The sequence below is a fragment of the Ambystoma mexicanum genome, chromosome 2p (genome assembly GCF_040938575.1).
Source record: "Ambystoma mexicanum isolate Mex_15411 chromosome 2p, UKY_AmexF1_1, whole genome shotgun sequence".
Classification (NCBI taxonomy): domain Eukaryota; kingdom Metazoa; phylum Chordata; class Amphibia; order Caudata; family Ambystomatidae; genus Ambystoma; species Ambystoma mexicanum.
Window position 1 is genome coordinate 572,229,202 of NC_090923.1, and position 21,596 is coordinate 572,250,797.

Consider the following 21,596-nt stretch of genomic DNA (forward strand, 5'->3'; position numbering starts at 1 on the left):
ACAGAAGATAAATGCTCATCATTTCACACCACATTGCACTACAGGATTATCACCTTTTGAAATGAGCAGAGGTCGCAAAGCCAACACCAAGTTAGCTCCATCCAGGATGAAGAGAAACACTGTGGTGAGGAAGGATTTTGGGGATGCATGCGAGAACATTAGAGAAATGCAGTTAAAGAACAAAAGAGCTTATGACAATTCCACAACTGGTAATGTTAAAGAGGCACGACCGACAGTTGGAGGATGTGTGAGGATTAAACTTCCACCTGTTTTGAGGGATGGTCCGTGCAAATGGTCAAAACCTGTTGGTGTGGTTGAAGTATTTGGACATGCAGTAAGGGTTGAGGATGGAAGAATCTGGAACATGGAGAGAGTATGTGTGGTGAAACCATGTAGAGTGAATACATCAAGTTATCATGGTCAGGAAAGTCAAAAAAATATGGGTAGTAGTGAAGGTGTTAGTGATGGTGAAGAGTGTGGCAGAGATGCAGTGCATAAGAAAAGTGTGTCAGAAATTTCCTTGCCAAAACCCAAACCAGATTCTTCACGCAAGTCAAAGAGAGGAAGGATCATTTACAACCCTCACCTGATGAAAGACTGTGGAAACATGGAGCATGCAGAAAGACTGCAAAATATGTTTTATTGTTCAAAGGAGTTTAAGGAGGGGAGATGTGTAGTATATGCCCTAACTCAGCCGGGAGATGCCACAAGATGCAATGCACTGGGAGCGGTTCCTGGAATGCAGGAGACGCGCTCGTGACCAATGCGGCGAGCTGATTTGTATGTCAACATAAGTCAGCTGCCAGTTGGTGGGGCTCGATATGAGTGTTGCTTCTCCCCTGTAACCGTATAGAGTATACTAATATTAATAAATATGTTGCCCCATAAACTCACCGCATATGTGTGATGATTACACACACACTTCACGCAGTTTGGTGGGTTTCCTTTAACAACATGACATCACCTTACCTTTTGTGGCGTTTATCGTTAAGACCCTTAACCGTGCATATACGAGAAAACGTAAACAATTTGCTGAATCCCATTGGTGTTTTGGATATTAAAACTGTGTTGTCAGCAAACAACAAGATCCCGAGTCTCTCCCCTCTAAGGGAGGGTACATCCGATATCTTTGCTAGAAAGAAGAGGGCAATATCCAGGGACGATATTTAGGGGTCGCCTGGGGTGGCAAACCTACCGACCTCTGAGGTTTCCCTTGCTACCCCTGTGGTCTCTCTTGCTACCCCTAAAAAAAAGTTTAAAACAAGTTTTGTGGTTCTTTGTTTCTAGAGTGGCTGGCTTTCTTGTTCAGGCTTCTTAAAAAAACAGGGGGTTCCACAAGTGTAACACTTTGAGCAGTGACCCTAAACAACAACAAATAATTGCTAGACTCATTAATGGTGTATTTCAGGCACACTTCACAGGGTGACTCACTGATTTAGTCTGTTCCTAAAATTCACAATGCAGACAAAAAACTCCAAAAAGCATTTAGAGTAAAATAAGCTTACATTTTTGGACTATAGGTCCGATTCAAATAGCGTTTTCTTATGGGATTATGCCATTATAAAACCCTTCTGTGATTCAGGCCCTATCTATTTTGCTTTTCACAAATTGCAGTTATAGGATGTTTTTTTCTGCCATTGTCTCTTATGATTATCACAAGACATTCCATCTCGGTGTCCTCGGTCACTTGACAAAATCTTTGTGCCTAAAAGCTTGTGCACAGTGTAGAAATGTTAGACCATAACACATAAAGCAGCCCTTGATTTCATTGTGCCACAATGAATGCTTTGTTGAAATGTGTCTATCTTTCCTATCTCCATGGCATGCTGTTCAGGATGTTTGCATGTAGGAGGTAACGAGTGCCCACAGTACAAGATGCTGTGTGAGTGCGCTGCTTTCCCTGCGTTACTCTAAATTCTTTAATACACAGTTATGAACCCTCCCAATGGTATTTATTTCGCCAACATCTGAAGCCTGAAAAGTAGATCCACGCAGGCTCGACATGTGGCCAACTTTGCACCTCACCTGCAGATGAACTGGCCTGCTGTTAAATCTCAGTTACCCGTTTAATGGTATCCACTACAGAGTGTAATTTACTTTCTGACTTTGAGAACATTCACACATTTAATTGCTACTTGTATTATAGCTGGTAAGCTAGCTATAGCTGGTAAAATAGCTCAGGGGGTTGGGCGCTTTCTGCTACGATGTGTGTGTGATTTGCAGGTTTGAATCCTGGCCATGTCAACTCAGCCTTTCATCCTTCTGAGGTTGATAAATGAGTACCAGCACAGGTTGGGTGATATTGTATGTATATTTGTTCTTAATAAAGCACTTATGGGTAAGTGTTATGGCCTTGTGGCCTCTTAAATAAGGACGCACGCCAAGAGGGAGGTTCCACTTCTTCTTTATTCAACTCCTAACAGCATCCTGGCGCAACTCCTTTAGCCCCCTCTCTCCTTCCACGTCATGGCCCACGTCTCCATCTTAAAGAGACACAAGCTCTCCAACAACACCCCCGGACAAATGTCCTTGCTTCCATTCAGCATTCTTCAACGAGGCGCAGTGGCTTCCTGATTGTTCGCTGGGGACGAACACTGGGGCCCCCACTTGGACCAGCTGCAGGGCTGTCGGCCAGCTCTGCCAAGTTTTGAGACAAGGACCCAGGAGGAATTCACATATCATCCCTGGAATTACGAGGCTCTAGGTCCAGATCATGAGGGGGAAGCCTTTCATCCTCTTCTTCAACAGCATGTTTAAACAATAAACTGTTCCGTGTTATCTCTTTCTCAGAGTTCACTGTACTCACCATCGTTTCTTTGACAGCAGTGACCTGTAGGGGTTCGGGGCAAAGCGGGAGTCTGTCTTTCTGACAGTGGCTTGCTGGACTAGCACCTCATCCCCTACAAGGAATTCTTTTGGTTGGGCTCCTCTCCTTTCATCTGTCTCCACTTAAGCTCTTCCCTTCCGCTCAATGTCTCTTCTTATGACTTCCTGATCCGCCTCCGTCTGGCTCACCGGGTGTCTTACAATGCGGGTGCGAACCTGATACTTCACCATCAACTCTGCAGGGGTCTTATTCATGGCTTCGTGAGGTGTGTTGCGGTAGTCCCGTAGCAGTTGACAAAGCACTTGGTGGGGGTCAGAGCCTTCAATTCGTGCCCTCTGCAGAGTTTTCTCAATCGAGTCCATGAACCCCTCTGCCATCCCATTGGCTTGTAATTTAGCACCCCTCGCACCGGCCTGATGACCTGTCTGAGGGCTTTGTGGAAGATCTTGGCTGCCGACGAGAAGCCAAAGTTTAGGTGCTTGTAGTGGAAGAGGCCATCATGGGTTGCAAAGGTGGTGATGCCCCTTGATTCGGGGTGGAGCTCTATCTGATGATACCCCTGGTTGAGGTCGAGCTTGGAGAAGAGGACAGCCTTGTTGAGTTGGACAATCATGTCCTCTATCCGTGGTCCGGGGTGTCGCTCTCTTTGGATGGCGGTGTTGGCCATCCTCATGTCCACGCAGAGTCTCAGGCGACCCCCTTCCTTTGGCACAATCACCAACGGTGAGACCCACGGGGTCAGGCCTGTGGCCGGTTCAATGATGCCGCCCCCCCAGGTGCTGATTGTGCTCATTTGATACAGTAGCCTGTAGATGAAAGTCAGCTCTCCTTCAGTGTTGGGGGACAGGCCGGATTGATATTTCTACATGCAATTTAACTGGGGGACCTTTCATTTTACCTAGTCCTTTGCACAGGAGCGGGAATTCGTTTTAAATGATGTCTTTCGTGATGGTGTTCACAGGTGACTAATTGTTCCACCGGTTGCAGACTTGGTCTTTTGCGTCACTTGTGAGGGCAGTTGAGCGAATGATATCACCTTCTTGGACGTGAATGTCAATGAGGCCAAACAGGACGCTGTTCGGTAGCTTAGAAGACACCTTCCTTTGGTTGGGCTTCGAAGCACATGGATGATTGTTGTAGTGGATCGATCACCATGGATGAGCCGGCGTTGGAAGGACCCGATAGAGTGTAGAGGGATATTAGCTCTCCACTGGAAGATATTGGATACTGTCGGGGCCAACGTCGGCTTATCCAGGATCTGATGAAATTTCTTCTCCCCCATGACATTTACAGTGGCCCCTGAGTCGACCAGAAAACAGAATTGTTTGCCACAGATCTGTTCTGGTATTCTGGGTGCTTCCCTGGCTTCCTCTCATCCATGATATAAGTATTCATCATGGGTGTACTGGTCATACTGGTCACTCTTGTGTTCCACTCCCTGGGGTGCTGTTGCGTAGTATCCTTGGCGTGCTGGTGGCGGCCCATCATATTCATCTCGAATCCGTGGATTCTGGTGATAAGCCTCAAGTTCCTGGGTCTCTGTATCGGGGTAGTGGTCCTCCACGAACCTCACATAACATCTCCGCCCTTGCTGGTATGGGTGCATCTGGTATGCCTGGTTCTGCGGGGTCCAATTGTACTTCATGTATTGTGGCGATGGTGTCATGCGTGGTGTGGGAAAGGGCCTGCTCTCTCTGCAGATCGACTGGAAGTGGCCTTCTTTGCCACAGTTCCCACACCTCTGGCTGAGTGCAGGGCATGCCCCGGAATGGGGAAATACCATCCCGCAGCAGTAACACTGCTGCTGCATTCTTGGGGTCGACAGGTATCCCCCTCCAGTGTTCTTGACCCTGCCCTTGCATTGCTTGGTTGAACTGCTGCAATCAGCTCAATTCTGTCCTGCTTGGACGTGGTGTTACCCGAAATCTGAGTTGCTTGTATGTCTACTCACTCGAAAATCCTGGCCATTTCGCTGACCTCATCGATGGTGAGTGGTTTCTTGAGCAGTTGTTTCTTGAGTGTCTGTGATACGAACCCCACAATCACCCGTAGGCGAATGGCTTCATCCAATGAGAAGGCGTGGAACTGGCAGTGTGCCCCATTGATTCGCAGGCGGGTGACCAATTTGTCTACTGTCTCGACAGCTCTCTGGGTACACTGATTGAACATGCACCTCTCGTAGTCTCTATTGGGCTCAATGACGAGCCTTTTGTTGAGAAGTGTGAGCAGTGTTGCAAAATCAGGGTGTTTGCCAATTGGAATGGTCTTAATCAGTGTCTTGATTTCATTGCCAGGTAAATTGAGGAACATGCTACGTAGTTTCGGGGAGTTTTCCTCACCCGCTGCTGCAATAAAGTTATTAAAGTCCTCCAACCATTCTAACCACCGCTGGCCCTTGTCAACATGCAGGGTCATTGAGAATGGGGGTGGCATGCGCCACGCTGTGGCTGTGGACCTCATGTTAGGGACTGGAATCGCCTGAGGCTGCACAGCCTGACCAGGGGGCGAACTCATGATGGCAGCCAGTGGCAGAAGATGGTTGCACCACTTGGCTGGTTGCACCACTTGGCTGGTGATCTTGGCTATGCCACGTTTTGGGCACTTCTTTGGAATTATTGGTGCAATTCTGCCCTCTGGTGGCTGCTGGCGGGTGATTGAAACGCACGTGCCTGCACATGTGGCCGTGGAGGCCCAGACGAGGATGCCGGACAGGCTGGGACCCGTATGGAGGCCTTGGAAGTGAAGGCTGGCCTGGCCCAGCTCAGGTAGGGGCAGGCCCACATGTGGAGTGTGCAGCTGTAGCGCCGCGCTTAAATTGTCAGGTGTCACGGATAAATGTGGGGTAGGAGGCCACTGACCTGTAGAGGCACATGGTCCGTTGGTGCGGGTGCTCCGACTGCTGGCGGATTGCTGTGCGGTAGTTGGACTGCGTGCTCCTTGTTTGCGCTGTCCGGATGGCACTCGAATAGTGTCAGCAGGAGGAGGAGGAAGGCAGGACCCTGGATTGGGTTCTTTCAAAGCGGAAAATGGAGTCAGAAAACAGCCATGGACACAGCCTGGACACACCCGCTGTAGCAGGCACGGCGCAGTGGGATCGCTGACGTGCCCAAGGAGGAGGAGGATCTTGGCATGCGAGAGCAGCAGCCTCGTCGCCAGTTGTTACGGCCTTGTGGCCTCTTAAAAAAAGGATGCATGCCAAGAGTGAGGTTACACTTCTTCTTTATTCAACTCCTAACAGGATCCTGCCGCAATTCCTTTCGCCACCTCCCACATCATGGCCCACGTGACGTTGTCCACGTGGGCCTGTCTCTATCTTAAAGAGACTCAAGCCCTCTGACAGTAAGTGCTATATAATAACACATCAATATCATTTGGTCTTGGACATCTGCTTGCATTCACAGTAATTTGGTAATATGGGCCTATACACACTGATATTAACGATACATATGATGATCCATTCTTGTATGAAATGTATATCACATTACAGTGATATTGTAACCATATTTTTCGTAGTGTACTTAGGAACAATACTATGTGATGCCACTTCCTGTTTTGTCAAGAAGTGAAAGGTCGTGTACCAACGCTTCACGTGATGTCACTTCGGGGTGGGGTCAAATGACATCAATTCCTGTGATGTCATCAGGGTAAAGGGTCGTGTGATGTCACTTCCGCTACACCTGGCATTTCGGTGAAATGACATCCCCGTTTATGTGACAGAATGCCCTTACCCATTGTTCGAAAAAGAGAAAATGTTTGCAATTTCCAACCACCAAAAATGATATCTTTAGGTTACACATGTCCCTCTCTTCCGCCGTTCTGAAATCAAATATTTTCAGGTGCATTAGTGGTGTGCTGGGCTCCTCTGCATCTGTATGACTAGGTGGGCTACCAAGCTCAAACCCGGATGTGGCTGGCACTGTTAGGTGGGACCCTCCTGTTTGCGTTGCCCCTTTAAGGGGATGTGTTTTCCTCACGTGTGTGGCCCCTTTAAGATGGGCCATGACTGTGTCATGGCCCAAGCTAATAAAAGGAGCCTCTGCAGGCACGTGAGACAGAGCGGCTGCAGACTCCCAAAGAGGAACGACTGAGTCCGTGTCTCATTATCCATGTAGGCCACAGGCCTACACGTGGAGGCACAGGCCTGCACGCCCAGACACTGAGGGACCCGTCTGCCAGGATGGCAGCCGAGGTCCACTCAGTCCGAGGCCTGGCAGGCTGTGACCCCACGCCAGGGTGCTGAGGCCCATGGCACCCGGGGCCATGCCGGACATCCACGGCAGGCCCCCACCCCCACACATAGTGGGACTGCACGGCGCTAGCAGAGGAGAGGTGCTTGATACCCCGGAGGAGATGCCCCGAAATGCAGACCGTCCCTCTAGCGCCCCCTTTGGGGGGTGGCCAGTCCCTCGTCAGCTGCTCTGCCGGTTACTTGTGCAAGCCTTGCCTTTGTTATTATTATTCCTGCACGGTTTCCTCGAAGCAGCCACTTGACGGCACTTGACTTCCTGTCAGCACCTCCAATGGATTTGTTAGTACATGTGAACCGGTGTTTCCACTTTTTAAGGATAGCTTTCACTCACATGCAGCATGTGTGCGCTGTGCTTCCTTATTATGTACATTGTCAATCATCTCTGCAGCTTTTACTATACTCCATCAAGAAAAATAAAAGGTACTGCTCTTTTATTTGCAGCGCCTCTCTTGTAAGTGCTGTGGTTTCACTTTTCAACCATCAGTCATCCTTAACCCCCGAGCGACCTTTGTGTTAAGTGTGTTATGCCTGCTTGAAGAAATATCCAGGATGTCACGTCACCTCAGCACCGGTCACAGTGTTTTGCTCATTGAGTATTGTGGTGTGGTGCAAAAAGTGCTGATAATGGAATTGCTGCCACGTTTACTGCACGGACATACTACAAGTTTGGCACTAACGTAGAGGAGACAGTGTTCCAGCACTTGTTCCGAAGTATTTTCTCGATTTTCGCTCACAAAAATGATGAATTTATGTTAAGGCCGTTCCATTGCCTTTTCAACTTGATGGTTGGGGCCCCCTGCTTGGAGTGAAAACAGTTTGAGGCACCACTGCGGTTTATACATTACAATGGCTACAAAGATAAGGTCACGGGCAGCCAGCAGGGGTATCAGGGGCGTTGCTAGGGGGGGGCTAAGGGGGCTATAGCCCCTGATCTTTTGGTTGTAGCCCCGGATATAATCTCAGGAGCTACAGCCAAAATACTAGCTAGCCCCCAGTCCCAGCAGTTCCGACATCAGCATAGCCCCGGGTCTTTTCCAGACCTAGCAACTCCCCTGAGGGGTATTAAACACTAAATGCCCACTGAAGAGCTATAACCCCTCCTTTTTCAGCAAGTGGCGGATGTGGGGAACCAGTTGTAGTGTGTCACCCCTGCTGGGGAGCATGGTATCCCCCAGGGCTCCTGCTCATGTCTTGTGGCAGTGACCATGTGACTTGATTGAATAAAAAGAGTGAGCAGCCTCCTGCTCATTAGTCATGGAACTAACAGACTTCTGCCTGCTGTGTTGTTCTTGCAGCACATGGCGCTGCGTAGCAGGCAGATGGCGTACCATGTCAGGCCATACCACGAGACAGTGCCCCTGCTAGGCAACGCTGTCCTTCACATTGGACTGCAGTAGCAGAGCCCCTGCTGGGCAACTCTGCTGGAAGGTGAGCGGTGCCCCTGCTGGGCAACTCCGGTCGTGTTATGTGTTGGCCTGTGTGCCCCCAGGCCATGAGGGTGCCCGTGTGACCATGAGCTGACAGGGTGCCCCCCGTCCTACGATATTGGCTGGGTGCCCCCAGGGCTCTCAGCAATCCGGTGATCCTGATACCATAAAGTGCACCATATGGTCAGCTCTGTTGTGTGATCGCAGCACGTGTTGCACCCCGGGGAGGTTTTGGGCACTGCACCAACCAGTTGAGACGGGCAGGGGTTAGATTGTCCCCCTTAGCTATATTTATGGGTGCCGACGAAGGTGCAGCAACATTTGGCGGTTAGCGCCATTCCGTGTTGCCTGGACCTTCGCTGGTACCCGCTGCTGTGGGGGCGTCCTGGGGGGCACTCGGAGGCAGGCCGAGTGGGAGCAGAGGGTAAGGAGGGGGTAGGGAGTATCCGGACGCTAAAAAAATATATATTATTTTTGATGAGACAGTTAGGGTCAGACAATTTTTATTTAGTATACTTACCTTTCTTCCAGGTCGGGCCCCGATCATGGCCTTCTTCTCTCAGCAGTGTCGGAGAGGGAAGGCAGGAGCGGTTAGCTTGCCTGGTTTCTCTGTGGTGGACTCTGCGCTACCCGGCGCTCGCCACCAGCTGGCAGTTTGGCAGTTTGGTGCGCGGCCCTTTCGGTTTCTTAGCAGGCCGCGACAGAAGCCGTATGGCTGGGTGTGGGTAGGTGTGGAGGGGAGAGGGAGGGTCCCTAAAAAAAAAACCTATAAGCTCCGGGTCATCTCCTTTAATGGATAGGCGATATTTTATGGAAAGTAGAGTATCCTCATCTCGGGCACAACCTTGCTCCGCTAGGGGCTCCCGCCCTCCCATCTTCCCCATGATATTATGATGGGTTATTTATAATGCGCTTAATACCCCCCCCCCGGGGAGCGAGCCTGTGTTGCTCTGTGTCGTTTAAGCACTGGGGTGAGCGCGTTGCTCCTTGGCTATCCTCCTGAGACATGGGGGCTGTTGGTCAAAGGGGTGCTCCCGGGGGAGGGTTATCTGGGTGGGGGTCCCTTGTGGCATGTTGTCGGGGTCATTCAGAAGGTGAGGGTGGGAGATTGGCCCCTCGCCGGGTTTGTTTGGAGTCAGCAGGAGGGGGGAGGGGAGCAAATGTGCTGGGAGCGGGAAGGGAGTAGCTAGTGGGTTGGGCTGGGGGGGTGCCTGATAAGTGCCCCAGGGGCAGGGCAGTACCCACCATCCAGGCGTCAGAGGGGGGATAACAAAGTTATACGGGCAGGTGGGCTAGTCAGGATCAGGAAGGGGTGTAAGGGAGCCAGAGGGAGGCCCCAGCCGAAGACAGAGTTCTACCCCCAGCTCGTTTCTTTGAAAAGCGACTGACCCTGAGGGAGTTGGAGGTAGTGGAGCGAAGAGCTCGAGAAGGGAGGTATTTGCGGAGGGATAGCTGAAGGTATTTTGGAGCCAGGCCCCAGAAAGCCTTGTGGACAATGCAGAGGGTTTTGAATTTAATCCTTGCATCCACTGGGAGCCAGTGGAGAGATTTCCGAGCTGGAGAGATCAGGTCCCAGGGCTTGAGGCCAAGGACAAGTCTCGCAGTCCTATTCTGGATTAGTTGCAGAGGGCGGAGAGTAGAGGCAGGTAGATTTAGAAAGCGTGATAGGGGCTTGTTCCGTTCCGTCATTTTAGAACACCAGGTCCAAACTCTTCACTGAAGAGATTTCCGCAACAGCAAAGCTATAGAATTAATAAGAAATAACACTTGCAAGCCAAGGCTTCGTCTAAACAACTTTAAGCCTCAGATGAAGAGCAAGAATCGCTCGAAACACGTGCCAGGCTGTTTTCAAACCACAATAAACCTGCAATTGTAGCAGTTTGTAGTATCTTTTGTTGTCGGCGCAGCAAGACTGGAAAAAACCCCTTTCTTTGTCTTAGATTTAGAAAGAGGCTGTTACAATAGTCCAAGCTAGAGAGAACCAGAGCTTGGGATACCATGAGCTTCTCGGGGAAGGAGAGGAAAGGCAGAGTACCTCTGAGGAGGTGCAGTCGGAAATTTGACTTTTTAGAGACCCCAGAGATGTGGGCGGAGAAGTAAAGGGTGGAGTCAAAGAGGACCCTGAGGTTCTTAGCCTCGCAGGTGGGGGTAGGAGGAGGGCCAAGGGAGGCCGGCCAGAGAGTGAGGGGAAAGGATGGTGAAGGTGTGCCGATGAGGAGGATCTCCGTCGTGCTGGCATTCAGACAAAGATCATTGGCGTAACACCAATCTTGAATGGCAGTTAGGCAATCAGAGATGAGAGAGGGAGAGGAGGTGGCAGAGGGCAGCCTGAAAATGAGTTGAGTGTCGTCAGCATAGCACTGGAAATTTGAGCAGAAAGTGGCAATGCAGTGGGCCAGAGTTGCCAGGTATTGGTTGAAAAGCCAGGGCGAGAGGTTAGACCCCTGGGGAACACCACAGGTAGAGAGGAAGATAGATGAAAGGAAGGACCCAAGTTGGACCTGAGAGGGTAGATCTGAGAGGAAATAGGTCAGCCAGGCCAGAGCCTGGTCAGTGATACCCAGGTTTTTACGGAGACGGTTGTGCAGGATGGTATAATTGACCGTGTCGGACGCAGAAGAGAGATCGAGGAGGATGAGGACAGAGGGAATGTTAGAGTCAAGGTTGGAGAGCAGATCTTCACGGATGTTCAGGAGAGCAGTTTCCGTGCTTCTGGCAGCTCTGAAGCCAGACTGGTGGTCATGGAGACAGCCAACAGAATTGGAATGAAGGTTAAGCTGAGAGATGGCCAACTTTTGCAGGAGTTTGCCAAGAAAGGGAGTAATGGAAATTGGGCGATAGTTAGCTGGACAAGAAGGATCAGCTGTGGGTTTCTTGAGAAGAGGATGCACAAAGGAGTGCTTCAGAGGGGAGGGGAAGGATCCCGAGGCAAAGGAGTTGTTGCAAAAATCAGCAAGGGCCGGAGCGAGGGTGTCAATGTGGTCCTTGATGGTTTTAGAGGAAATGGGATGAACCTGTTTTGACGAGGTTTTCATAGATCGGACTTGTCTAGCGACCTCGTCAGGGGTGAAAAGAGGAAAGGACGAGAAGGATGGTGGGAGGGTGGCTAAAGGAGGATCAGCAAGCACAGATGGAGAGGGGAGAGGAGCAGTGTGGGTCGAGATGGTGGACAGGATGTCCTGTGTTTTTTAAATGATGTGAGAGGCAAGGGCATTGCAAAGAGCCTTGGAAGGGAAGAGGAGGGGTAGAGACTGCAGCAGGGTTGGCCAGCACCTTGCAGATTTTAAAGAGTTTGGCCGAGTTGTTAGATGCCGCAGAGGCACGAGCAGAATGTGGACTCTCTTCTTGGTGAGGACAGAGTGTCGGTATTGCCTTTGTAGCAGGTGACAGGCCAGTTTGTTAGAGGATGAACAGGAAGTCCTCCATTTCCTCTCAGCTGCCCTACACTTACGTTTAAGTGTAGCTAGGTCAGAGTCATACCAGGAATTGCACTTGGCTTTGGACTTCAAACGGATCCTCATGACAGGGGCAAGAGCATCAAGCGTATCAGAAATTGAAGAGTAGAGTAGAGACAGGGCTGTGTCAGGATGTGAGACAGCCAAACGTGGAGGGGGGGAGAGAAAGTGACGGCAAAAGCCTCAACTGACACACGCTTCATGGGCCAGATGTCCGTGGAGGTAGATGCCAGTGTTGGGGTAGGCTTGGCTTGGGGGGAAGAGAGGGAGAGATGAGATGAGAGGAGGGAGTGATCGCTCCAGGAGAGAGGAGTGGTCAGAGGGATGGAGAGGGGGAGGTCAGAGGAGATCAAGACATTGAGTGTGTACCCTGCAGAGTGAGTCGGGCCAGAGGGAGGATGGACAGGGAGAGGGAGTCGCAGAGGTCATGGAAGAGTACAGAGGAGGAGCAAGGAGAGTCTAAATGTATATTTAGGTCACCGAGGAGGAGGAGTTGAGTGGTGGAGGCCAGGAGTGAGGAGGAGAGGTCTGCCCACTCAGAGAGAAATGAGGTGATTTGACCAGGAGGCCGGTAGATGGTAACCACAGTAAGAGAATGGGTAGGCGAGAGAGAAAGCCTACAGACAAGGCATTCAAAAGAGGAGTAGGTCTAAGTGGGAATGATAGAGGCAGGAATACACTCAGGAAAGATCAGGCCTACCCCCCACCGGACCGGGAGGATCTGGGTGCTGCGAGGATCTTGTAGCCATCAGGGAGGAGAGTGTCAAAGCTTGTGACAGAGCTGGCCATGAATAATGTCTCAGTAAGACCAGGGACATTAAGGTCTAGTTCTTCAAGGAGGTGGCAGATGTCAGAGGAGTGTTTGACGGCAGAGTGAGAGTTGAGAGTGGCAATATGAAGAAGGTTGCCAGCCTTAAAGACCTTCCGGGGAGGGGTACAGATCAGAGGTACGCTCTGCAGAGGAGAAAGAGCCCTGGGAGGGGCAGAGGAGGAGGAGAGTGAGGGCAGGGTAGCCGAGGGGGAAGAGGACGGGACTGCAGGAGTCGAGAGGAAATTGATGAGGCGAGGGAAGCGCCTATCAAAGAGGAGAAGATTGGCCTGAGGGCCTTGGACCATGACAGTGCCATTTAGGTAGACATTAATGATGACTTTAGAGGAGTCAAAGGAAGCCATGAGAACTTCCCAGTGAGTGCCACCATTAATGGGAGAGGAGGCGATAGGTCAGAGCACAGAGACCATATGAGGAGTCCAGAGATCTGGCGAAGGAACGACAAAGAGGATGTCGGTAAGGGTCTGTCTGGCAGAAGCATTGGAGTAGGTGTTGGCCATAGGAAGACCAGGGTTTGAGGCCAAGATATCCTTTTTGAACTTCTTCCTAACAGACTTAGTGAGAAGGGAAGGATAGTCAATGGAGAAGCAATTGGAAAAGATAGGAGAAACAGAAAGCGCCCTTTGGGAGGAAGTGATGAGAGGATGGAGATACTGGGGTGGCTAAGGCAGGTAGTTGTGGGACAAAAGAGAGTGGTGAGGTCACTGGGCTGGCAAGTTACAGAGAAGAAACAGTATACAAGCAAAATACAGAGAATTTCGCAATGGGCAGCAAGATTTGACTTTTTAAAACAAAGCAAAAACAGCAAGATTTGTCTTTTTAGCACAAAGCAAAAACAGCAAGATTTGTCTTTTTAGCACAAAGCAAAAACAGCAAGATTTGACTTTTTAGAACAAAGCAAAAACAGCAAGATTTGTCTTTTTAGCACAAAGCAAAAACAGCAAGATTTGACTTTTAAGCACAAAGGTTGGTGGGAGACAGTGATGTGGGAGGGTTATTAGTGGTTAAAGGATATGATTAAATAAATATAAGACACATTAAATGAAGGAATGGGAATAAAGAATAATTATGAAGGAAGAATGGATATCCCAGGTTGGAACAGGTTTGGGTGGATAATAACCATAAAAATAAATGGAATTGGGGCCTGGAGGGCTAAAACGGGTGTTTTGAAAGGGATCCTGAGGATGGAGAGCACAACAGTTGGTAGGAGGGGGGGTGGCAGGGGATCCGTCTAAGCCCTGTGTCCATCAGATAGGGCAAGTGCGAGACACAAAGGAAAGGGGGAGTGAGAAGGGGAGTACAATTAGTGCTGGGAGTAAGTGCAGCTAGGGCAACGTGGTTTGGTGTAAGGGACCAGAAGTAAGGGGACTGTTAAGGTTCCAGACACAGCCCGTAGTGTGCGGTAGTAAGGGGGATAGTGCATGGGATACAAGATAAATGTGGGGGGCTGGTACCTGTGAGACGTTGAGCGTATGCAGGAAGCACAGTATGCAGGTTGTCCAGCAGGGGGGAGTGAGAGAGATAGTCGAAATGAAAAGGTAGGTTTTTGGGCCACTTCTGAATTTCAGATGGCACAGCAAGTTTGAGAGGGGTAAGGAGTTCATCCCAGAGGGAGGTGACTGAAGAAGAGGGAGCGCTACCACCCACTCTCTGCCTGGCGAAGAGACTGACCATCAGAAATTGGCAGTGACGGAGGGGATGGCTTGAGAGGGAGGGAAGGGGGAAGATAAATTTGGTCTATTGGGGGATGTGTTAAGTGAGAGAAAGTGTAGAGCTTAAAGGAAAACAGGGGTTGGCATACTGTGGCCTCGTGGTTTAGGGGCACGTTGAATCTGCACACTGGCAGGTGTCTTTTTATTGCCCAGTATTGGTTGTCCCACCCGGGACAGGACTGGGGGGAGAGACAAGAGGAAGTAAGGAGCCAGCAATTTTTCCGGGTGAAGGGTTGCTGCGGGAGGGGTAGAGGTGACAGGGTGGAAATGGTTTACTATATGGAGGAATAGGGGGGAGGAGAACATTATCGGGTCAAGAAGTTGGTGGGTTTGCGTGAACGGCATCACAATAATAAGGTATTGTCGTACCTCGTTAGTTTGTGGGCTTAAGGCAAAGTGGGTGAGGGTGTCAGTGGAGTTTGGTGACAGTTAAGATGGGTGAATACAGGTCAACAAAAAGTTTTAGACTAATGGGGGAACTGGGATGATCAAAGTTGGGAGAAAATTTCATTTTAACGGGGGAAGTTTGGAGAAGGTTAAGGAGAGAGGAAGAGGAGGAGGTGAACATTGTGCGGTGGGGAGTTGCAGAGGGTGTGGTTGGAACTGCATGGACAGGGGTGCATGGTTGGCCACTGGTGCAGTGGGGGAAGAACGGTGTTGAGTTGGAACTGCATGGACAGGGGTACAGGGACAGCCCCTGGTGCAGTGGGGGGGAACAGCATTGAGATGGAACTGCATGGACGGGGGTACATGGTTGGCCCCTGGTGCAGTGGTGGAAACATCAAGGATATGGAACATTTGCAAGGGTGAACATGGTGGCGTGGGGGCTAAAGGAAGATATGTGCGTCACAACGGGCAGACACAGTGGGATTTAAAGGGCACAGAGAGAAGAAGCGTGTATGGCAACCAGAAAAGTGGGGGACAGCATGGGAGGTGTGTGGTGGAGAGCAAGGGAGCAAGTATGGACAAGGGTGATCACAGGGGTACATTGACAGAATGGGGAGGGTGGAGTTATTGCATGGGGAGGGTTTAAACTGCATGGACGGAGGGAGGAGGTACGACCCCCGGTGCAGTGGGGGAGCAATAAGGAAGGGTTCAGGGCAAAGAGCGGGGATCAATTGAGTATGGTCATTATGGGCTCAGGGGATTACCCATATGAGGGCGGATATGTAACGCTCACCTGATTCCCACGGAGGCGCTGGTCTAGGCAGGAAGGTGTCTGTGACTCGAAAAGTGATGTGCAGGACTCGATTGGCTTCTGGGGCTGAGCTTCTTCGCACTGTGTGTCGAACTCGAAGGGTGAGATTTCTGCAGGTGAAAGAATATGGGGGTTAATGATCTGGGCTGTTGAGTGTCCCTCTCTCCCTCTCTCTCTCTTCCTAGCTTCTCCGTAGAGCCCCCAGGTCAACGTGCTCACCTTAGATAGGTGAATGCTGGACTCTCCATCTGCGTCTGGTGCAGGGTGCCGTTGCCAGTTCCTTCACTGGGTGAAACGTAGGCCTCTTGACATCAGAGGATCGCTAAAGCTGTTAACTGCACGAGCGGTGAGTTTCCGGACACCTTTTTAGTCCTTATAGTCTTTAGGTGCGTGGGCACGTAATATAGAACAGGGCTTGATATGATGCTTTCTCCTATTTGTTTTGCAGGGCTCTTGGAATAGAAGATGGTGTGAAGAGAGCCGAAGCTGGAGCCAGAGCCTTGGGACGAAGCGCTTGGAAATGCGTAAGTAATTGCAAGCGATCTAACTGTCTCTTTTCTCTTGCAGCTGTGAGTTCGTGCTGAAGAGTTGCTGGAAAACGCCGGAGTATTTGCAGGCGTTCTATTGTGGCGAGCGCGATGGGCGTAAGTAAATACCTGTCTAATGTCTTTTCTTTTGTATTTCAGATGCTGGGTCGCAGCGTTGAAAACATCCGGAATGAACAGAGTGCTGGTAAGTAATAACTATGCTTTTGTTTTCACAGGCGGAGCTGCAGCGTGAAGAAATGGTCGCTGCCGATGAATCAGGTGAGGAATGCGCCGCATGTGAAGGTTGCCGTGCTAACCTGTTGTTTCTTATCTTTACAGGTGCTGCTGAAGTCTGGATTCAGGAATGGTAAGTATTGTTCTTGCAGGTTCTGCTGAAGACTGGATACAGGAATGGTAAGTATTGTTCTTGCAGGTTCAGGATCGGAGGAAGAGAAGCTGGAACAGACTCGGTGAGCGTTCTGCTGCAGATGCAGAATAACGCGAAGCACGTTTCATCAATCGGGTGTGGTTTAAATAGCCTTGGAGTGATGAGGCGTCTTCCTCCACGGCCCCGCCTAGGTAAGAAAAGAGTTCCTGTTCCAGAAGAGTTCCAGTGTTGTATCCAGGGAGTGGAGCTTGCCCCACCCAGGTAAGAAAGTAGTTCCGGCTTACTGAGGATTCCTATGCAGCTGGTAAGTAAGCAGCATGGTCTGCTGCAGGTAAGTCCACCCAAGCATCTTCATATATATTATGAGCCCGGCGCTTCCAGTGCCGGGACCGATGGCATTGATGAGCCTTGCGCCACCGGCGCCAGGACAAGGTCCAAAAGGTCCCAGTGGGGACCGGCTGGTGCCTAGGATTAAGGTTAGGGGCCTGCTTCCAAGGACGTTGGGCTGGTCCTGGCTCCTTGGAAGCAGTGATCATGACAGGATAGCCAGGGGATGCTGTTCAATATGCTGGCCTCATACAGAATGAGGTTGGGTCTGCTTTACGGTTATAGGGTATCACATGGACTGGCAGAGGAGGGGAGAAAGTTGCGGTTGAAGTGAGGAATATGTGAAGGAAAAGGGTTAGTTGCGGAATTAGTTGGGGGTACCTGATGGGAGAGCATATGATGGAGAGAGGAGAACAGGGCGTGTCCGCAAGAATACTTAATGCAGGTATACCACACAGGTTAGGGCTTTAGTGGGTAAGGAAATTAAATAAATAAATAAGAGAAATAATAACAAGGGGAGCAGCAGAGGAGCTTCAGGTTTTCAGAACAAAATGGCGGCTGGCAGCAGTGGGCTGGGGGCAGGTGGTGTCGGAGTGCAGTGAGTAGAGGGGCATGGGGTATAAGGGCAAGAGGGTGTTTCAAAAGAAAACGAATAATAAATAAGTAAATAAATAATAATTTAAAGAAAATAAATGGAAACAGGAAAGATGGTCGAAGGGGCCTAGGTGTTGACAAGGACATGTTAGGGCTCTGAGGAGGTGTTTGCGGGGAGGAAAATGTGTTAGAGGGTTCAAAGTAGATAAAAGGGCTTTGGTAAAAAGGGGGTGGGTGTATCAGGTTATGGGGGTAGAGTTTGGACGAGGTGGGACGACCACATTTTTGGAGTGGAGGGTCCAAAAAGGGGTGCATAATAACGGTGGTTTAATTGCAGGCGGTTTGGGCAAAGGAGGGGTCATGGTTATAATAAATAATTAATGAATAAACTCAATTAAAAAAGGAGGGACAGGAAGGTATTTGAGATGCTAGGGAACGGGAGGGCCAGTGGTGCCCTGTTTAGGAAACAGAACATGGGGGCATGCACATTAAGAAGGAGGACAGGCTTTTGGTATCTGGTCGGGCGGGAGAATTGGACACCAGGAAAAGTGGTAAGGGGTGGGCTTGTGAGAGTATGAGCAGCACCGGAAAAGGTACAGGGGTGAGGGATTTGCCAGAAAGGAGATATAGTGAGTAAGGAGGAGGAGAAAGGTTTTTGAAGTGCAAGGGATTATTGAGGGGCAAAAGGGAATATGAGGTTTACAGTCTTGGGTCTTGGGTTGTAACGCTCACCTGAATCCCTCGGAGGCGCAGGTCCGGGGTTGGAGATTTCAGTGTCTTCTAGGGTCACGCGCAGGCCTCTGGTAACACCCTGGATAGACCCTCTCCTCACCGTAATTTTGACCTGGAGGGTGAGGTGTCTGCAAGTAGGAGAACAAGGGGTTAATGAATGTCTGGTTGGCCAATCTGACCTTCCCCTTTTCTGGACTCCCCACGTTACTCGTAGGCTGAATGTGCTCACCTTATATAGGTGAAAGCGGAGCTCTCCATCCTGCGTCTGTGCAGGGGTGCTGATGCCAGTTGCTTCACTGGTTAATTGCCCAGCCTCTTGATTGCAGAGGATGAAGTCAGGGAGCAAGGCCGTTGTTAGCTGCACGAACGGTGATTGCTTGAATATGGAGTTTTATTTATATGACCCCTTAAATGTCAAAGTTGGGAGAAAATTTCATTTTAACGGGGGAAGTTTGGAGAAGGTTAAGGAGAGAGGAAGAGGAGGAGGTGAACATTGTGCGGTGGGGAGTTGCAGAGGGTGTGGTTGGAACTGCATGGACAGGGGTGCATGGTTGGCCACTGGTGCAGTGGGGGAAGAACGGTGTTGAGTTGGAACTGCATGGACAGGGGTACAGGGACAGCCCCTGGTGCAGTGGGGGGGAACAGCATTGAGATGGAACTGCATGGACGGGGGTACATGGTTGGCCCCTGGTGCAGTGGTGGAAACATCAAGGATATGGAACATTTGCAAGGGTGAACATGGTGGCGTGGGGGCTAAAGGAAGATATGTGCGTCACAACGGGCAGACACAGTGGGATTTAAAGGGCACAGAGAGAAGAAGCGTGTATGGCAACCAGAAAAGTGGGGGACAGCATGGGAGGTGTGTGGTGGAGAGCAAGGGAGCAAGTATGGACAAGGGTGATCACAGGGGTACATTGACAGAATGGGGAGGGTGGAGTTATTGCATGGGGAGGGTTTAAACTGCATGGACGGAGGGAGGAGGTACGACCCCCGGTGCAGTGGGGGAGCAATAAGGAAGGGTTCAGGGCAAAGAGCGGGGATCAATTGAGTATGGTCATTATGGGCTCAGGGGATTACCCATATGAGGGCGGATATGTAACGCTCACCTGATTCCCACGGAGGCGCTGGTCTAGGCAGGAAGGTGTCTGTGACTCGAAAAGTGATGTGCAGGACTCGATTGGCTTCTGGGGCTGAGCTTCTTCGCACTGTGTGTCGAACTCGAAGGGTGAGATTTCTGCAGGTGAAAGAATATGGGGGTTAATGATCTGGGCTGTTGAGTGTCCCTCTCTCCCTCTCTCTCTCTTCCTAGCTTCTCCGTAGAGCCCCCAGGTCAACGTGCTCACCTTAGATAGGTGAATGCTGGACTCTCCATCTGCGTCTGGTGCAGGGTGCCGTTGCCAGTTCCTTCACTGGGTGAAACGTAGGCCTCTTGACATCAGAGGATCGCTAAAGCTGTTAACTGCACGAGCGGTGAGTTTCCGGACACCTTTTTAGTCCTTATAGTCTTTAGGTGCGTGGGCACGTAATATAGAACAGGGCTTGATATGATGCTTTCTCCTATTTGTTTTGCAGGGCTCTTGGAATAGAAGATGGTGTGAAGAGAGCCGAAGCTGGAGCCAGAGCCTTGGGACGAAGCGCTTGGAAATGCGTAAGTAATTGCAAGCGCTCTAACTGTCTCTTTTCTCTTGCAGCTGTGAGTTCGTGCTGAAGAGTTGCTGGAAAACGCCGGAGTATTTGCAGGCGTTCTATTGTGGCGAGCGCGATGGGCGTAAGTAAATACCTGTCTAATGTCTTTTCTTTTGTATTTCAGATGCTGGGTCGCAGCGTTGAAAACATCCGGAATGAACAGAGTGCTGGTAAGTAATAACTATGCTTTTGTTTTCACAGGCGGAGCTGCAGCGTGAAGAAATGGTCGCTGCCGATGAATCAGGTGAGGAATGCGCCGCATGTGAAGGTTGCCGTGCTAACCTGTTGTTTCTTATCTTTACAGGTGCTGCTGAAGTCTGGATTCAGGAATGGTAAGTATTGTTCTTGCAGGTTCTGCTGAAGACTGGATACAGGAATGGTAAGTATTGTTCTTGCAGGTTCAGGATCGGAGGAAGAGAAGCTGGAACAGACTCGGTGAGCGTTCTGCTGCAGATGCAGAATAACGCGAAGCACGTTTCATCAATCGGGTGTGGTTTAAATAGCCTTGGAGTGATGAGGCGTCTTCCTCCACGGCCCCGCCTAGGTAAGAAAAGAGTTCCTGTTCCAGAAGAGTTCCAGTGTTGTATCCAGGGAGTGGAGCTTGCCCCACCCAGGTAAGAAAGTAGTTCCGGCTTACTGAGGATTCCTATGCAGCTGGTAAGTAAGCAGCATGGTCTGCTGCAGGTAAGTCCACCCAAGCATCTTCATATATATTATGAGCCCGGCGCTTCCAGTGCCGGGACCGATGGCATTGATGAGCCTTGCGCCACCGGCGCCAGGACAAGGTCCAAAAGGTCCCAGTGGGGACCGGCTGGTGCCTAGGATTAAGGTTAGGGGCCTGCTTCCAAGGACGTTGGGCTGGTCCTGGCTCCTTGGAAGCAGTGATCATGACAGGATAGCCAGGGGATGCTGTTCAATATGCTGGCCTCATACAGAATGAGGTTGGGTCTGCTTTACGGTTATAGGGTATCACATGGACTGGCAGAGGAGGGGAGAAAGTTGCGGTTGAAGTGAGGAATATGTGAAGGAAAAGGGTTAGTTGCGGAATTAGTTGGGGGTACCTGATGGGAGAGCATATGATGGAGAGAGGAGAACAGGGCGTGTCCGCAAGAATACTTAATGCAGGTATACCACACAGGTTAGGGCTTTAGTGGGTAAGGAAATTAAATAAATAAATAAGAGAAATAATAACAAGGGGAGCAGCAGAGGAGCTTCAGGTTTTCAGAACAAAATGGCGGCTGGCAGCAGTGGGCTGGGGGCAGGTGGTGTCGGAGTGCAGTGAGTAGAGGGGCATGGGGTATAAGGGCAAGAGGGTGTTTCAAAAGAAAACGAATAATAAATAAGTAAATAAATAATAATTTAAAGAAAATAAATGGAAACAGGAAAGATGGTCGAAGGGGCCTAGGTGTTGACAAGGACATGTTAGGGCTCTGAGGAGGTGTTTGCGGGGAGGAAAATGTGTTAGAGGGTTCAAAGTAGATAAAAGGGCTTTGGTAAAAAGGGGGTGGGTGTATCAGGTTATGGGGGTAGAGTTTGGACGAGGTGGGACGACCACATTTTTGGAGTGGAGGGTCCAAAAAGGGGTGCATAATAACGGTGGTTTAATTGCAGGCGGTTTGGGCAAAGGAGGGGTCATGGTTATAAT